At 39.7% G+C, this 17,721-nt stretch overlaps 1 long non-coding RNA gene across 1 annotated transcript in view; it reads right to left on the minus strand.

Moving 5' to 3' along the window:
• LOC138153704 (uncharacterized) overlaps window positions 1-17,721 on the minus strand; it is a 55,305-nt gene that overhangs the window by 28,345 nt on the left and 9,239 nt on the right. Inside the window, exon 2 of the long non-coding RNA XR_011166431.1 lies at window positions 10,177-10,261. This is a non-coding gene — a long non-coding RNA (uncharacterized lncRNA). The remainder of the gene's footprint in view (window positions 1-10,176; window positions 10,262-17,721) is intronic.

Below are 17,721 nucleotides of genomic sequence, written 5' to 3' on the forward strand. Positions count from 1 at the left end.
TTTCCCCAATAACATATCAAGAAAATTTTTAGCATTCCTCTTTGCAAGATTTTGAGCTCCAAATTTTTCTCCCCTCTCTTCTCTCCCCTTCTCTGAAAATGGTAGGTGATTTGATATGGTTTATAAGTGTTTTTGCCTTTCTTTGTTTCTTCAGAACTTAGCACAGTGCCTGGCTCATAATAAGCATTTAATAAATGCTTGTTGACTGACTAAACCCTTTGAAGTCATTTGGAGATTCGTAGACAGAATTAGAGCAAGATTTTATTTGGACTCCAAACCCCTTCCTTGCCTACATCTTCCACCTTAGCCTGACACTGAACTCCGACCATGGTGCTACCTGTCAAAACAAATGATAACTGAGCATCCCTTTTCCATATTCACCTGATTTCTCTAGTAAAAATCTCTAGCTTGTACACCACTGAATTATTTTGTCCAGTACAACTTTATGTCGTAATTTGCTTTTTCTTTCTGGTCCCATTGTCACCATCTCTGTTCAGGTCCTTATTATACCTCACTAGGACTATTAAGGTAACCTCCTAAGCAAATGCTTTGCTTCTAATCTTTACTTTCCTACAGCCTGTCATGGTGGATAGAACTCTGGGCCTGGAGTCAGGATGACTTGAGTTCAAAATTCAACTCTGATGCTCAGTCACTTATATCCATGGGCACATCCCTTCATTTCTCTGGGCCTCAGTTTTCTCATCTGCCAAGATGGGGATAATAACACATATCTTATGTACTTCATATGGTTATGGTGAAGCTCAAAGGAAATTTTGGGCATACATTGTTTTGTGAGTTCTTAGAGCAATGTCAGTATAAGTTACTATTGTCATTATTAACATAGAACAATCCTAACCACATCTGTGATGCCTCTTATGTGCTTTTTCCTCCCATTAGAATGTAAGTTTCTTGAGGGCAGGGATTGTTTTACTCACTTGTATTACATAGCAAATGTTGAATAATTTTATAATTATATTTTTTATTATGTTTTATCTTTCATTCATCTATCAATTCATTTGGGTTAATTCTAATTAACTCCTATTCAAAATCCTTCAGTGGTTCCCCCTTATGTTTTAAACAAAGGGCAAAAGAGTTTTGTCTTTGAAGTCAGGTAGCTAGTTAAGTGGTGGTTTAATAAATAAAACATTTATACAGTACTTGCTCAGTGCTTTACAAACATTATCTCATCTTATCCTCACAACAACCCTGGAAGTAGGTTTTCTTATCCCCATTTTACACATGAGGAAACTGAGGTAAACAGAATTTAAATGACTTGCCCAGAATCACACAGCTAGTGAGTGTCTGGGGTTGGATTCGAACTCAGGCCTTCCTGACTCCAGGCCCAGCACTAACTTACTAGCTGTGTAACCTTGAGCAAATCACTGAACTAACTGAACCTTGATTTCCTCATTTATAAAAGAGAGATAATAATAAGCATTGGCTCCCCCAACAGGGCTTTTGTGAGGAAAAAATACTTTGCTGACCATAAAGTTACATACAAATGTGAGTTTTAATCTTGTTAACCTGGCATTGAAAGTCTGCTATCTTCTGAACCCAAACATTTTAGCATTTTTATTGTTGTCATTATTGTTGCTGTCCAGTTGTTCATTCATGTCCACATCTTTGAAACCCCATTGACCATAATTCACCAGGCCCTTCTTTTATCCTCCCCTATTTCTCAAAGTCTGTCCAAGTTCATGCTTGTTGTTTCTATGACACTATCTATCCATCTCATCCTCTGCTGTTCCCCTTTCCTTTTGCCTTCAATCTTTTCCAATGCCAAGGTCTTTTCCAATGAATCCCCTCTTCTCATTATGTGGCCAAAGTTTAAGCTTCAGTTTCTGTATTTGACCTTCTAGTCAAATTAAGTGTGACTTAATTTCTTTAAGGATTGACTGGTTTGATCTCCTTCTTGTCCAAAGGACTCTCAAAAGTCTTCTCCAGCACCACAATTTGAAAGCATTGATTCTGTGGCACTCAGTTTTCCTTATAGTCCAGCTCTCGCAGCTGTGTATTGCTACTGGAAAAAAAAACATTTTTTGACTCTACAGACCTTTCTTGGCAGGGTGATGTCTCTGCTTTTTAGTATGCTGTCCAGATTTGCCATAGTTTTCCTTCCAAGGAGCAAGCATCTTTTCATTTCATGGCTGCAGCTGCCATCTGCAGTGATCTTTGAGCCCAAGAATAAAAAATTATTCTCCCTCTATTTGCCAGGAATTAATGGGACCAGTTGCCAAGATCTTTAGTTTTTTATTTTTTGAGTTTTCTGGTTTTTTTTTATGTTAAACTTCAGGCCAGTTTTTACATATTTCTCTTTCACCCTCATCAAAAGATTTTAATTCTTCTTTACTTTCTGCCATCAGAGTGGTATAATCTGCATGTCTGAAATTGTTGCTATCCCTTAATTCTGGCTTTTGATTCATCCAGCCTGGCATTTCACATGTTGTACTCTGCATGTAAGTTAAATAAATAAGGTGACAATATACAACCTCGTCATATTCCTTTTACAATCTTAAACCAATCAGTTGCTCCATCTTCTTTTCTAACTGTTGCTTCTTGGTCCACACAAAGGTTCCTCAGGAGCTAAGTAAGATGATTTGGTTCTCCTATCTCTCTGAGGAATTGCTATACAGTCAAAGGCTTTAGTGTAGTCAATGCAGCAGAAGTAAATGTTTTTCTGGAGTTCCCTTACTTTCTCTATAATCCAGGAAATGTTGGTAATTTGGTCTCTAGCTCCTCTGTCTCTTCAAAAACCAACCTGCACTTCTGGTAATTCTTGGTTCACATATTTCTGAAGCCTAATTTGCAGAATCTTAAGCATCACCTTGCTGGCATGTGAAATAAGCACAATTGTTCAGTAATTTGAACATTCTTTGGCACTGAACTTCTTTGGAACTGGGACATAAACTGATATTTTTCCAATTCAGTGGCCATTGTTGATTTTTCCAAATTTGCCGGCATATTGAGTACAACACTTTAACAGCATCATCTTTTAGGATTTTAAATAGCTCAACTGGACTTCCATCATCTCCATTGGCCTTATTGTTAACAATGCTTCCTAAGTCCCACTTAACTTCATTCTCCAGGATATCTGGCTTTAGATTAGTAACCACTCCATCACAGTTATTGGTGATGTTAAGATCTTTCTTTTGTGTAATCTTACCACCTCTTCTTATTCTCTTCTGCTTATGCTAAGTTCCTACTATTTTTGTCTTTTATCATGCCCATTTTTACATGAAATATTACCTTGCTATCTCTAATTTTCTTGAAGAGATTTAGCCTTTTCTCCTACTATGTCCTTATGTTCCAGTCAAAATGGCTTATTTTTAAGTATATATGTTAAAAAAAAAAAAACAACCAAAAAGGCCAAATAATATATAATGAGATGTGTGGGTTTGTATATAATACTCCTTTTCTGTTCTTTGCGTATGAAAAAGCTCATGTTCGTTGGTTGGTATCCGTCCAATTCAGAATAGTAAAACTTTAAAAAATAAAATGGCCTATTCACTGTTCCCTGAGCTCCTTTAATCATTTTTTCCTTTACTTGGAACATATCTCCTGTTTCTCTCTTCTTTTTGTCTCCACTCCCATCTCTACATATTTAATCCTACCTATTCTTCAAGGAAGGCCCACCTTTTCCTTCAAGAAACCTTTCCTGATCCACCAATCCCTTTCCCTGTGCCCCAGCTAGCTGGTTCTCTGCTTCCTCTGAGCTCCTTATGTTCTCCCCCCTCCACTTGGCCTCTTAGATTCCTTGGCTTCCTTTAATACTCAGTTCAAATACTGTCTTCTACAGGAGGCCTTTCCCCATCCCCCTCCACAGCTAGTGCTTATCCCTTTGAGATAACCTCCATTCTGTGCCATATACCTGGAAACATCTAGTTATTTATATGTTGTCTTCCCCCATTAGAATGTAAGACCCTTGAGGGCAGGGACTGTTTGGGTTTTTTTTTTTTTTTATCTTTTTCTGTGTTTCCAGCTCTTAGCTGGGGATGCATACTAAACAATTAAAGGCTTGTTGACTAGACTTCTTGAAACAGACTTGTATCTCTCTTGGAGTCTGAACATTCTGGATAATATTAGACTTCTAAAAATGTTTATGCTCCATTTCCTTTCAGCTAAAAAAGTATTTATTAAGCACTTGTTATATTTCAGGCAGGGGCAGCTAGGTGATGCAATGGATAGAGTGCTGGGCCTGTGGAGTCAGAAAGACCTGAGTTCAAAGGTGACCTCAAGACACTTATTAGCTGTGTGACCCCAGGCAAGTCACTTAACCCTGTTTGCCTCAGTTTCCACATCTGTAAAATGAACTGGAGAAGGAAATGGCAAATCACTCCAGTATCTGCCAAGAAAACCACAAATGTGGTTACAAAGAGTCAGATACCACTGAAACAACTGAACAAGAAATGTTTCAGGCACTATGCCAAGCACTGCAGATACAAAGAAAGGCAAAAATGATTTTTGCCTTCAAGCTAAAGATTCAAATCAATAGATTATAAACTCTTAGAGAACAGGATTGTGTTATCTGGGTTTGTAGGCCCTCATGTCATCTTTCATAGGGCTTGTGTACACACACATACGTACACATACCTATATGTATATATGTATGTATATATGCATGTGTATATAGATATATGTATATGCATATATATGTATATGCTTGTGTGTGTGTATCTATCTATTCAAGAAAGGAATGTTCTACACTTGCCCATGATTCAGTGCTGACAACTCAGCTCTCAAGAAATAGGGAAACCTGATGCTGACATGATACATTAAGGTTTCTTTACCTGATCTCATTTGAGCTTCTCAACAGCCCAGTCACACAGTTAGTATCAAAGGCAGAATTTAAACTTTTAAGTCTTCGGGCCTTCTTGAAGGCCTGAATGGCAGGCCATTCACTAGCCCACACTGCCTCTCTGAAGACTCCACTGAGAATAGATTTTCTATAGCACCTCCTTAGGCTAGAATCATAAACCCTTAAATTTAGAATCAGAAGGGACCTCAGAGGCCATCTAATCTGGTTCTCTCCTTTTATACATGAGGAAACAAGCCAAGAGAGCTAAAGAGATTTGCACAGAGTCACAGAGGCAATAAGTTATGAAGTGGTCGGGTTGGGATTCAAACTCTTGTGAGTCCAAGTGGTTCAAAGAGATGATGAGATTATACACATTTTTCTCTGATCCTTCCTTTCAAATCTCTTCTCCTGTTTTGACACCTTGGGTGACTATGAGGTCTCCCATGGTCCTATGACCTAAGGAGTTTAAGTGAGCCTCTAAAAGCTCATCCAGCATCAAAAAGATGGGCCTCTGACTGGTTCAATGGACTGATATTCATGGAAACTAGGCCTGCTGCATAAGGTTGATGAAGACATTAAAAAACCCGCTAATATTAGTCTCTGTTTCCTATACTATCTCACTATCTCTACCCATTTTCTCTTTGTCTGTCTCTCTGTCTCTGTCTCTCTGTCTCTGCCTCTCTCCTTAAAGGTATCCCTGGACTTGGAGTCAAGAAGATCTGAGTTTGAATCCAGCCTCAGATACTTACTAGTTGTGTGACTCTGGGCAAGTCACTTAACCCTGTTTGCCTCAGTTTCCTTCCCTGGTAAAATGGGATATTAATAGTACTTACCTCTCAGGGTCATTGTGAGGATAAAAAGAGATAGTATTAGCACTGTGTGGGCAAACAGTAAGCACTTAATAAATGTGTATTTCCTTCTTCCCTCTCCTCCTCATTCCTCCCCTCACCCAGCTCTCGGAGTTCAGAATCTGAATGCCTCAGCTAATTGCCACTAGGATCATACTATCCCAGAAGTCAGTCAGGCATTAATATTAACAACATTAATATTAACATTAACATTAACATCAACATATGGTGGGTGGGGTGACCTTGTATTTGTGCTCTTTTCCAAATAGGATTAATGATGGTCTGCAGCCCCTGGAAACTGTCTGGTGACCTCACATAATGGGAATTTGGGATAGAAATACAACTTTGCTTGGATATTGGAGTAAGGCAATTGTTTCTGTCCCTGACTTGGGGTTTGGGGGAACCTTCTGGTCACAAGTAACACCTATGAGCCCAGGGTCAAAGGGACAGGTTGTAAAGCAAACAGTCTACACTTTAGAATTCAGGTCACCAATCCTGAACAAAAAAAAAAAAGTAGGATTCCATCAAAGTGGAATAGGGCTGCCTCAGAAGATAACAACTTTCCCGCCACCAGAAGTATCTCAGTAAAAGGCTGGATATCCACTTGTCAGATATGTGGTAGAGGGGATTCTTACTGAGGTACAGGTCCAACTAGATATTCTCTGGCATCTCCTCTAGCTCTGAGATTCTACAAACCAGAGTAGCTATGTACAGGCCAGAAAACCAGCTTGGAAGGAGGCACTAGCAGATCAGATAAAGGATTTCTTAAACATTTGCTAGGAAATAGTCCAATTACATGTAAAAAATTCTTTCCCTAGGGGCAGTTAGGTGGCGCAGTGAGTAGAGCAATGGCCCTGGAGTCAGGAGAACCCGAGTTCAGTTCCAGCCTCAGACACTTAACACCCACACAAACATACTAGCTGTGTAACCTTGGGCAAGTTACTTAACCCCAATTGCCCTCCAAAAGAAAAAAATTCTTTCCCTCTCTTCCCTCCCCCTTTCACTGAGTAATTTTATATGGGATATGTATATGCATATGTATATATACATATATGTATGCACATATATACATATATATGCAGCCATGCAAAACATATTTCCTTATTAGTCATATTATAAAAGAAAATACAGATACAAAAAAACAGAAAAAAAAGTGAATAAAAGTATATTTCAATCTGCATTCAGACTCCATCAGTTCTTTCTCTGGAGGTGGATAGCATTTTTCATCATGAGTTCTTTGGAATTGTCTTAGATCATTGTATTGCTAAGAACAACCAAGTCATTCAGAGTTGATCATCATACAATATTGCTGTTACTGGGTACAATGCTCTCCTGTTCTACTCATTTCACTTTGCATCAATTCATGTAACTCTTTCCAAGTTTTTCTGAAAGCATCCAGCTCATCATTTCTTATAGCACAATAGTATTCCATTATATTCATATACCACAATTTATTCAGCCATTCTCCAACTGATGGGCATTCCCTCAATTTCCAACTCTGCCATCACAAAAAAGAGCCGTTATAAATATTTTTGTATGTATTGGTTCTTTTCCTTTAAAAAAAATCTCTTTGGGATATAGACTCAGTAATAAGGTTTTTATGGTCTTTTAGGCATAGTTCTAAATTGCTCTCTAGAATAATTGAACCAGTTCATAACTCCACCAATAGTGTATTTGTGTCCCAATTTTCCCACATCCCTTCCTACATTTGTCATTCTCCTTTTCTGTCATATTAGTTGGAGTTCATTTCTAAGACACTTTGTTCTGCAATAACTTCATCAAACATTGATAAATTGTTATTGCTAATGAACTAGCTGATATTCAAAATACTGTGTTAAATACTGGAAGAAATACAAAGATTAGATAAGATCTTGCTTCTGGCCATTTGGGGTTTTCTTGGCAAAGTTACTAGGGTGGTTTGCCAGTTCTTTCTCCAGTCCATTTTATAGATGAGGAAATGGAGGCAGAGTTAAATGACTTGCCCAGGGTCACACAGCTATTAAGTGTCTGAGGCCAGATTTGAACTCACAAAACAGAGTGATTACCTTATTCCTGACTTTGTGGGGGAGGGAGGTAATAGGGAGCCTCTGTAAATCTATAAGCAACAAGGTGGGGAAAAAAGTTTCCAAAAATATAAGTTGAATAAGGCATGATGAAAATAGCAAGGGGCAGCTAGGTGGCACAATGAATAGAGCACTTGCCCTGGAGTCAGGAGGACCTGAGTTCAAATCCAACCTCAGACACTTGACACACTTACTAGTTGTGTGACCTTGGGCAAGTCACTTAACCCCAACTGCCCTGCCTTCTCCCCTCCAAAAAAGAAAGAAAGAAAGAAAGAAAAAAATAAGTGGGTCAGCCACGTATATGGAGAGTGGGGTAAAGCTGATGTACAAGCCAAGTGCTATTCTGGTACCCAAGTAATGTTAAAAGACTTAGAAGAAAATCTACAGCACATTGGGTAGACCACCTATGGAGGATTGAGAGGGGCATGTGAACAAAAATCACAGGGGATGAAGTGGCCTGGGGGAGAGTGGAGAGACTGCAATCTTTACTAGTTGGAACACCCACATTGATGAGGTCCAGAAGGCAGGCAACATAGAATGGAAACATGGTGCTTTTTTTTCCTTTACCTCAAAGTGATCTAAGGGTACTTTCAGCTACTTAAAAGGCTTTGATGTTCTGTGAGAGATGGATAATAATCATTTGCATTCATGGAGTGCTTTGTAGTTTACAAAGCATTTTTATAGTGCTTGGCTGTTTACAAATATATCTTGTCATTTGATCCTCACAACAACCCTGGGACATACATAGTGTAGGTAGTAGCATTATTATCCTCATTTTACAAGTGAGGAAACTGAGGACTAGAGAACTTATATAACTTGTATAAAATCACATGCCTAATAAGTGGTAGAACCAGAGATGGAACCCAAGATTGGTCCTCTGTTCCACTATCCCACAGTACAATGGGAGGCCAGCTTGACCAAAGACAGGAACCAGAATTCACCAGCCACATAGGATCATAGAGTGAGAGTTAGAGGGCACCTTAGTGGTTATCTAGTTCAAATCTTGCATTTTACCAAGGGGGAAACTGAGGCCCAGGAAGATTAAGTGACTTACCAAAAACCACACAGGGAGTAAGTGTTGGAGACAAGATTTGGACCCAGGTCCTCTGGCTCCAGAGCGAGTCTGCTTTTCCAATGCTACTTCCTGATATATAGAACAATACATTTGTTTTCTGGGAAAGTCAAAATACCTAATTCATAGGACTTTTAGACCCAAACAAGTGCCTTAACTTCTCTGGGCCTCAGTTTCCTCATTTTTTAATAAGAGGATAGGACTGGATGATCACTGAAGTTTTTCCTAGCCATAAGATACTATGCTTTTCTTACATGGAATTGAACTGACAGACGTTTACATAATTGATCCCTTTGTTCACTTATAAATGAAATAACTTATGTTTTTCATTTAATTGGTACCAGAAATTACTTCTGGTTTGGCTTGCAGAGCTGTGGGTAGATCTAGGGGACTGAAGAAGACCTCACTCCCATCTAATCCCCACCAGGTCTTTGGGGAGACGCTTTATTCTTTATTCTCAGTTCTGATCTTTATTATGCCCCTACTCCATTCTCACATTCATACTTATAAATACAAACATCTTCTTTTCCAAAGGGAGAAAAAAAAATTCCATATGAGTCTTTTGTTTTGTTAGATTAGATCCTTGACCTGACTATTGCTTACTAGCTGTGTGATCTTGGGCAAATCACTTAGGCTCCCTGGGCATCAATCAGTTTCTTCCTCTGTAAACGAATGATATTGGACTAAATTCTCTCTCTCTCTCTCTCTCTCTCTCTCTCTCTCTCTCTCTCTCTCTCTCTCTCTCTCTCTCTCTCTCTCTCTCTCTCTCAGATTGGATCTCCCTATCTCACTCAGGCTACAAGTACAGTGGTGTCTTGTGGACCCAATCCCACTACTGATCATGGAAGCTTTGACCTGTTCTGTTGCTGACCTGAGTGGATTTGCCATTCCTTAGGCAACCTGGTGGTCCCCACTCTTGGAAGTGTACCATATTGATGTTGGGTTTAGTGAAGACACCAAATCACCTATGGTACTCTATAGTTTAGAACTCCCTGGCTCAAGTTGCCCACCAGCATCAGCCTCCACTATAGCTGAGATTATAGCCATGTACCACAACACTTGGCAAATGATTTTGCAGGTTCTTTCTAGGTCCAAATCTATGATCCTGTGGTCTTCTGAATTCTGTTCATTCAACTACGCAAATATTAAGGGAAGTAGAATTTCATTAATTTAGCAAAAACTACTTAAATGTTTATAGATCATAATCTGGAAATGCCTGAAGGGGAGGGGATCCCAACTTCTTTGGCCTAATGTTTGAGAAGGGATTTTGTTCTTTTTTCTTCAGTAGTGAAAAGATCTGTTGTTTTCCCTTCATTCTCAAAGATCATGACATCAGGAAGGTGATACCATAACTTGCGAGTGAATTGGATTTAAGTGAGGGAAGGCTGTGTAAGTTACCTGCCTCACTTTCTCCTCCAGAGCCATCTGGGTACAGGGGCCAGATACACATCAGGACAACTGGAGATGGTCCCAGGGGAAAGATCTAAGAAGAAGGACAGAGAATATCTATTAGTTTATAAGTTCCTTGAGGGTAAGGACTTTGTCTGTTTCCTTCTTAGTGTCTTGCAGTACTTATCAAGGTGCCAAACAGTAGATGATTTTAAAAATAGCTTTGGGAGGTTGGAATTGTGAATCTCAACATCAGCAAACTGTCTTATTTGCTTAGGGAATGTAAAATGAAAGGGTAAAAAGAAAACGGGAGGAAATTGATTGGAATTTTAAAGAGAAATCCCATATGAGATATCTGATAGCTAGACTCCAGTCCAAGAATTTTGTTTGGCCTTCAGGTTCAACCAAAATAAAAAAACCAAACCCTTTTCTAATATTTATGTATTAAATATTTATTTCCCTTCAGGACATAGTTAAAGTACCTTGAGCCTTTGGATTTAATCTGTCTGTTCTTATTCCAAAGGATTACTGCCTGTAATAACAAGACATAATCACAATGCTATATTCAACTGAGAAAAAAGCAATAGTATCATTTAATTAGGTGAAAACATTGCCTTTTATGGATTTCATGAAGATCCTAAAAAGTGAGCTGTTCAAAACAACACCCTATCAGTTAAATGTTGTTGGTGTGATGCTTTCATACTAGCTACGTTAAGCAAACTGGAATATGGAAGGAAATGGAGGTCCAAAGCCTGCGTAGAGAACGATGTAAGGTAAAGGAATTCAGTGAGTTTTGGCACCAGGATCAGAGACCTAACGCCAGAAGGGGCCTTAGAGGTCAGCTAGTCCAACTTTCTCTTTTAACCGATGAGGAAACAGAAGCCTAGGGAAATTGGGGTTTATCCACTTAAGACCTTTGGACCTTGGTCTCTTCATTACTCAAATGAAGGAGTTAGATCAGATAACCTCTGAGGACCTTTCTGGCTCTAAACCTGTAATCATTGTATCTTTTCGGAAGGGACAAAATGGAGCAAAGGACATTCAAAGACAATAGAGCCAGCTTTAATGTTCTCCTACCTCAACTCTGCCTATTGACTTCTCTGACTCCTTCTAAGGCCCAACTAAAATCCCATCTTTAAAGGAAACCTTCTCTAATGCCTCTTAATTCATTTATACTCCTTCTAATTTTTACTTTTTTGCTTTTTGGAGGGGCGAGGAAAGGGCAATTGGGGCTGAGTGACTTGCCCAGGGTCACACAGCTAGTAAGTGTTAAGTGTCTCAGGTCACATTTGAACTCAGATCCTCCTGACTCCAGGGCCAGCACTCTATTCACTGCGCCACCTAGCCACCCCCTCATTTGCACTCCTTCTGCCAATTTTTTCTCATTTGTTGTATATGGCTTACTTTGTATATGTATGTTTGCATGTTGCCTCCCCCATTAGTTTGTAAGCTTCTTGAGGGCAGGGAGTTGAGGGACTTCTTTGTATCACCGGAGGTTAGCACAGTACCTAGCATATAGTAGGCACTTTTTGTTGTTGTTTTATAGTTCTTGAAAAGAGTTTATTGTTTAGTCATTACAATCATGCCCAACTCACCATGACCCCATTTGGGGTTTTTCTGACAAAGATACTGGACTGGTTTCCTTCTTCTAGCTCTTTTGACAGATGAGGAAACTGAAGCAAACAGGGTTAAGTGACTTGCCCAGGATCACACAGTGTCCGAGACCAGATTTGAACTCAGATCCCCCTTACTCCAAGTCCAGTACTCTATCCACTGCCTCGCCTAATTGCCACTATTTATTAAGTAGGCACTTAATAAATGTTTATTGATTTATATATATATATATATATGATAATAGAAGAGAAACTAGGAAGTCAAGAAACAGTAAGAAGGATGAGTAAAAATGGGGAGGGAAGGAAAGAGCTAGGTAGCAAAAAATGGGGAGAGAAGGAAAGAACTGGGTAGCAAAAAATGAGAAGAAAGGCAGGGTCAGAAGGAGTGACAAAGTGAAAAGTAGGGTTAAAAAGACCTGCTCAGCAGATCACCAGCAGTTTTGAAAGAAGGGAGGAATAGCAGAAGTCTTCAGCATTCGTTGTTAAGAAAAAATCTATATCCTAAAACCATCTCAAACTTCAGGCAGTCCCTTCCAAATCAGAATAGATGGTACTCTTATCCGAGGTTCTCAGTCACCCGTCTAGCTTTCCTTCCAGTTGATCCAGGCCTCTTTCCTGAGACAAATCCTCCATCCATCCTTCCCTTCCCTTCCACTTCAAAAACTCCAAGGAGAGTTTATAGAGGGAATTTTCTGTTTAGAGAAATAACTTGAACCTGAATGTAATTGAAAACATACTCATTTTTGTGCCTGAAATGGAGAACAACCATTTGCTGCTTTCGCTGTGCATTATTATGGGAACATTTCAGAAACCCATTTTTAGTATTTCCATGAAAGTGCCTCTCTCAATTTGGGATCTTTAAGCAAACCCAGATTGGTTCCTGGGCGTGTGAGTCCTGGCTGCTCGGGGGCTCGGCTGTTGTCATAGTTGAGGCTTTACCCTGACTTGGGACTGAAAGCAGCTCTGTGAAAGGCCAAATATTGCTTGAAAAACCTTCTCACAAAGAGCCATGATGTTTTTAGTTAAGCTGGGCTTCAGTTATGCCGACTGGGTAATGTGAAACAGAAGTCACTCTCTGGGAGGCAGGGTAGCAGGAAAGGGAAATGGTTTACCTGGGCCAGGAAGTCTCCAAAGGGGCTGTGTTTATGGGTCTCCTGGGTCTTGTGTTCCACCGGCTGACTGGTGTGCACATTGAGTAATGGTTAAGACCTTTTCCATGCATCCGTGTACATTTCACATTCTAGGAATACCCTCCCTCTCCTCTGACAGTTGGATATTTTCTTTTTCATTGAAAACTGGGTGGAAAGCAATACCAAGACTCCTATCAGAGAACTTCCAGCTGTGTGTCTCCACATGAGCCAATCAGCTTCTTGGAGCCTCAGTTTCCTGTTTTATATGCAACAAATACCCACCCTGGCCCCTCCTGGAAGGCCAGGTAGATTATATTTCACTTCTTGCCCAGGGCTCTCTGATGCCCTAAAGTAGATTGATTTTGGGGAAGGGGAGTATCTAGGCTCTCTGCAAATGGCTCCAGACCAATGATGTTGTTCCCTCACCCCAGTTCCATTAACTATTAACAGTCAGATTCTCTTTTGCACAGAAATATTTACTTCAGAAGGTATAATCACAAATATAGGAACTTATTGCCTCAAAATGTGGGAGGCATGATCCTTCCCTTTGCACCACCTCAAGTCTCTGGGGAGGGAAAGGAAATGTGCATAGTTTAGCTTACTTCCTATAGAACACCATCCCAGTTCCAAATCCCAAACTCCCTCAGGGCTTGAGTCCTAGGTACCCTAGCTTCTCCGGGCTTCCATGCAGGGCTGGTTGCCATGACCTAATTCCTTGCTACCAGGAGGCTCACCTCTGCCACCTGAAACCAAAAGAGGACAAACACAGAACAGAAACAAACACCCAGAACCATTTCTCTTTCTCACAGTAGAAACTTAATAAATATTTGTTGAATTGAATAATAAAAAATAGTATTTATATAGCACTTTAAGGTTTGCAAAGAGTTTTACAAATATTATTTCATTTGATTCTCACAACCACCCTGGGAAGTAGGTGCTATTATAATCCCCATTTTACAAGTGAAGAAAATGAGACAGACATAGGGTAAGTGACTTGCCCATGGTCACACAGCTAATAAGTATTTGAGGTAGGATTTGAATTCTATATCAAAGTCTCCATCTAGTGAACTACCTTAGTTTTTTTTTTTTGTGTTTTTAGTCATTTTTCAGTCATGTCTGACTCTTTTTGACCCCTTTGTGGGATGTTCTTGGCAAAGATACTGGAGTGGTTTGCCATATCCTTCTCCAGCTCTTAGTATATATGAGGAAATTGAAACCAGCCGGGTTAAGTGACTTGCCTAGGGGCACGCAGCTAATAAGAGTCAGAGTCCAGATCTGAACACAGAAAGAGGAGTCTTTCTGACTCCAAGCCTGGAACTCTATCTACTGTGCCACCTAGCTGCCCCTAGTGGGCTGAATTGGAGCTAACCTAATCCAGAGGTGGGGAACCTGTGGCTTTAAGGATGCGGGTTCCCCACCCCCATCTAGTCCATTGTTAGACAGGTCTAACAATGACGGGTCTTTCTTACCTTGAGTCAAAATCTCCTCTTCTATAACTTATAATTCAAATGGCTATATCATTGGTGCTTTGGGAATATATGACATATATGTATATAACATATTTACACTTATATATATGTAGAGTCAAAATGTTTATAGAAATAAATATAAAAATATTTATTTGTAAAAAATATTTTATTGTAAAATAAAAATAACTATTTAGAAAACACTACATTATGGCAACCAGTATTAAGAAGTCAGATAAAGACTGAGTTCCTTCCCTTATTCTTTCTACTTTTTAGCAGAGGTAATAAGTGGCTACCCTCAATGACCTATATTCAAGCACAAAGAAAAAGCCCATGGGCCAGAAACAACAGGGGCACAGATGTTAACCAGCTGATCAGAATGTGCAACAACACTGAGAGGGCTGTCTCCCCTGATTCAAACTGACAAAATTCCCACTGATAAGTCACCTTCAGCTCTGAGAAACCCTAAAATAAAAGTGACTCATTCCACAAAAGCATCTTTGTCAAGGAAGTCGAAGGGAATGGTGAAATGGTGTCAGAGGGAAGCAAATAATTCCATTGAAATTGATATTTATAACAGCACATTAGATAAGAGTGAAAGTGAATCAAAGGGCCCTGATGAGAGACAAATGATGAAGAGGAAGTTCAGTAATTAGGTGGTTAGCTGTTAGGGGGAGCAGGGATCAGAGGAACATTTAAAGTTCCCCTGATGTTTAAGTGTGACTCATAACAGAAGGCCAAGGCAGAGGCCTTAGAGCATGAAAAGCTAATGCATGTGCTCTGTATTTTCCTGAAGAAAGACATTTCTTGTAGATTTCAATTGTTCCTTCTTGATTTTTCTCCTTCAAATCATTTTTTCCCCTATTTTCCTTGGGATCTTCATTGAAAAGTTTCTGTTATTACTCATAACATGTGTTCCACGGAATCACAAAATTTTAGAGTTGGAAGAGATGTCAAAGACCACCAAGTCTAACAGTTCTTAATCTTTCTTGTGTCATGGACCTCTTAGTCTGATGAAACCTTTGATCCCCTTCCCAGAGCAATGTTTTTGAGTGCACAAAATAAAATGCATTGGATTGACACTGAAAAATAATTATCAATCTCTTCTTTTTAGTAGCCAAGTTCACGGACCCCAAGTTGACTAGAGTAGTCCAAACAATACCTGAAAGAGAACTTACAACACAACTTAAAAGTGGGCATCTAATCTCTGCCTGAAGTCCACCAAGAAGAGGAAACCCACTCATTCCAGAGGCATCCCACTCCACTTTGGGATTGCTCTAATTGTTAGGAATTTTTTCCTTACACTGAGTTCAAATTTGCCTCTTTGAAACTTCAACTCATTGCTTTTTGTTTAGCCCTCTGGGACCTAGCAGATATAATATCCCTCTTCCAAGTAGCAGCCCTTCAAAAAATTGAAGATAACTGTCATATATCCCCTAAATCTTCTTTTCTCCAGGCTAAATATGTCCAGGATATAGGATCATAACCTTAGAGAAGGAAGGTCAATTAGTTCAATCTCTTAATTTTGTAGGTGAAAAGTATATGGCCAGAGAGTATTTCCTCTTCCTGATATTCATGTGATGTGACCTCAGGTTCCTTCATCCTCCTGAGTGCCCTTGTCTCACTGCCATCTAGCTTATCAAAGCCCTGTCTAAAACATGACATCCAGAATTGAATACCCTCTTCCAGATGTGTTCTAACTAGGGCAAAGAATGCTAGGATTAACACCTTCCTGTTGTTTTTTTCAGTTGTGTCTGACTCTTTTTGACTCCATTTGGGGTTTTCTTGGCAAAGATACTGGAATGGTTTGCTATTTCCTTCTCTAGCTCATTTTACAGACGAGGAAATTAAGGTAAATAGGTGAAATGACTTGTCTAAGGTCACACAACTAGTAAGTATCTGAGGCCAGATTTGAAATCAGGAAGATGAGTCTTCCTAAGTCCAGTGCTGGCACTCTATCCCTAGTCCTGGACAATATATTGGATACCTACCATCTGGGCCATCTCACATCAGGAACGTAATTGCTGACTGTCTTTTTATTTTACCCTCCTCAAGGAAGCTGCCCTAAAGTCTTACACTCCATCTTATTCTGAATATAAATCAGCTCCCTTTCTTGACCCTTGTGGTCCATAATATCACACATTCTGTGGGACATGCTGAGGACAATGTGGGTTTTGTCAACTATAAAAACACATGTAAGCAATCAAACTCTATTGTGTAACAGATTGGGCCGAGAATAGATTTTTTGCACAAGGAGCACTAGTGGAAAAATAATATCTTGAAGGGAGGGTGTTTTCCATTAAGCTACTTCCATAGAAATGGTACATGGCCAGGGGCAAAAATTAATTGATGTTGAAGCATAACCTATTGGCGTGTAATTGAAACCTTGCTCATTTTACAAGCATAAATATATGAGTAGAATCATGAGTTCTAGTTGAAGAATTTATTACTAGAGCAAGCTTAATGCCAAGCAAGCCTCTGTAAAATGTGTCTTACTGGAATAGTAGTTTTGCCACGATTACAACCCAGCCTCCCCCCATCCCCAACAAAACAACTGGTGTAAGGCAGTAGTGCAGAACACTGGCCCCAATGAAAAGTGAGATACATTTGAACCTACAGGCCATTTAATTTGTTCCCTAAGATTATGACATCTGGAATTATATTCACAATGCCCCATTTCCTGGAGAAAGAAGCCAAGGCGATTTTGTGTCTAAGATGGAAAAGATGCCTCTTTGGCCCATCATAGCCAAGCTGGGTTTTACAGAAACTGTATAGAATTTTGGAACAAATTGTATTTTCTTTGGGGTTCTTGAGAATGTCTGGTTGGAATCATGCTCCTTGGGATTAGTAGTTTAGTAAAATACCAGTGAGGAAGACAGGAAGGAAAACAGGAAGGAAGGGGGGAGGAGGAGGGAGGGAGCAAGGAAAGAAGTTGGGGAAGAAAGAAAGAAGGAAGGAAGCAAGGAAGGAAACAGAAGAGAGGAAGTAGGGAGAAGGGAGGGAGAAGGAAGAAAGGAAGGAAATCAAGCAGACAGATGGTAAGAAGTGAAGGGAGGAAGAAAGGAGAAAAAGAAATGGCATGGAAGGAGAAGGAAGAAAAGGAGGAGGGAGGAGGAAAAGGAGGGCGGGAGGAATAAAGAAAAGAAGAAAGGGAAATTAGGAAGAAAAAGGTAGAAAAGAGAGATAAGAGGGAAGGAAAGTGAGAGAAAAGGAAAGAGGAAAAAATAATGGAAGGAGAGAGGGGAGTAAAGGAAAAGGGGAGGAGAAGGATTAAAGGGGAGAGAAGGAAAGGAAAGGAGGTTTCATTCTATGTAGTTCCCAATCATCAAAATTCTAACTCTAGAT

The sequence above is a fragment of the Petaurus breviceps genome, unplaced genomic scaffold (assembly GCF_028583685.1).
Source record: "Petaurus breviceps papuanus isolate PSGF00001 unplaced genomic scaffold, PetGlider_PUasm1.0 91023, whole genome shotgun sequence".
NCBI lineage: Eukaryota > Metazoa > Chordata > Mammalia > Diprotodontia > Petauridae > Petaurus > Petaurus breviceps.